Below are 2,136 nucleotides of genomic sequence, written 5' to 3'. Positions count from 1 at the left end.
GCAAAATATAAGTATTATGCTCTGTATCAATCAACTGGTTGAATATAATTAACTTTCTATATAAGTAGGTGAATGAAGAACCTAAAGTAAAACTTTTACACACACTCACACACACACGCAAATATATATGTATATATATACATAGATATGTATACGTATATGTATACATACATGTATATACATAGATATGTATATGTATACATACATGTATATACATAGATATGTATATGTATACATACATGTATATACATAGATACATGTATATATATATATAGTAAGACTCCTATCAACTTAAGTTGATGTCCACCAAACTTCCTAGTCACTCATTTATTAATATAAAAAATATGTTCATGAATACTTAAATTATTTCAACATATGCACTCATTGTTGAATCAACATACTTCAATCTTCTAAACTCACTTTTTAAAAAATGTATCGATTATAATTGGTTTTTTCATAATCGCAAACTACAAATTAATAATCTTTTGAAGTCTTGACAAATTGACGATATAAAATAAATTTATTTCAAACAATAAGAAGAAGGAATGTAATAAGTTTAACTATAACATGTACAAAATAATAGTAGTGAAACTATCACATGTACAAAATAATAGTAGAAATACATTAACTTAGAAATTTCATTTTGCATATTTATTTCTTAATATAAAACTCTATGAAATTGAAAGAATCTCATTTCACAATTCCATCAGAAAACTATAAAACCACATGAAAATATAAACCTCATTTCAAATTTCTACTATTAAATGCAAAAATCATGGAAATTGAAACATCATTTCCCGGTTATACTTGAAATGCAATAGAAACTACATGAAAAAATGATGCGTGTATAGCTTTTTCCCCATATTAGTCCCCTAGACGTTTTAAGTAGTTTACAATTAGTCTCTCTACTTAGAGGCTGGTTGAAATTGAGATAATATTCCCCCATCTTTAACAATTTTAAGTGTAATAGCAACTCTACCCATATCCATTGAAACCCCGAAAAACTTCACTAGAGTACAAGTAGGGAAGGATTATGCAATATTAGACTTAAAAACTACTAATTATGTACCTGAATTTGGTGGATGTTAATGTTGACTTTAGTTGATTTGATAATTGCCCGTCTCTGATTAACCATTACCCAACCATGATTAACAATCTGGGTGGTAAATGTAATAAATAGTAATTTCAAACACTTCAAGACTAATCGCAAAATATGAAGATTTAAGGATCACATATGAAAGCTTTGGGACTAATTTCACACATGAAAGATTAGAGAGACTAATATGGAAAAAAAAAACTCAGATAGCTATAAGCATTGTTTGTAAAAAGCCAGGGGGGCCATGGCCACCCCCGGCCCCCTAACCCTTACCCTAACCCTAACCCTAACCCTAACCCTAACCATATGCAATGTTACCCGGCCCCCTAACCCTAACCATATGCAATGTTAGACTTAAAAACTACTAATTATGAACTTGATTTTGGTGGATGTTAATGTTGACTTCAGTTGATTTGATAATTACCCATCTCTGATTAACCATTACCCAACCATGGTTAACAATCTGGGTGGAAAATGTAATAAAGAGTAATTTTAAACACTTCAAGACTAATCACAAAATATGAAGATTTAAGGATCACATATGAAAGCTTTGGGGACCAATTTCACACATGAAAGATTTGAGAGACAAATATGGGGGAAAAACTCAGATAGCTATAAGCAATGTTTGTAAAAAGCAGGGGCCCATCGCCATGCCCGCCCCCCTGGCTCCGCCATTGCATAGACAAATGAAGACCATTTCTTATAAGCATGTAGAATCAAGTAAAAATGTTAACATGCTTTTAGCATACACTAGTAAGATAATCTATTAACATGCTCATGAACATAACATGTACATGAAATACTACAATCTATGAAAATGTATATATAAGTAATATAAATACTCGGTATGTATTGACTATGAGTCTAAGTATCTGAATCAAATAATTAAAGGGTCACCGAGAAGGCTTAGTTCTCTGTAACTCTTAGAGGTTCTTACTTTTTTCCTTAGCTCATAAGTTCTACAGGTCATATATACCTGCAATCATTAATCATAATGTCTAGGTAATGCAGCCACACATTGAAAGTCACAACTTAACATA

The 2,136-nt window shown here is 31.0% G+C and overlaps 1 protein-coding gene across 3 annotated transcripts in view; it reads right to left on the bottom strand.

The window, feature by feature from the left end:
• Window positions 1-2,136, bottom strand: part of LOC109850095 (mitogen-activated protein kinase kinase kinase YODA-like) — a 14,385-nt gene that overhangs the window by 9,618 nt on the left and 2,631 nt on the right. The gene's annotated exons all lie outside the window — the stretch shown is intronic.

The sequence above is a fragment of the Asparagus officinalis genome, chromosome 7 (genome assembly GCF_001876935.1).
Source record: "Asparagus officinalis chromosome 7, Aspof.V1, whole genome shotgun sequence".
Classification (NCBI taxonomy): domain Eukaryota; kingdom Viridiplantae; phylum Streptophyta; class Magnoliopsida; order Asparagales; family Asparagaceae; genus Asparagus; species Asparagus officinalis.
The sequence above is the reverse complement of the archived record's forward strand: the minus strand, read 5'-3'. Positions and strand labels throughout refer to the sequence as shown.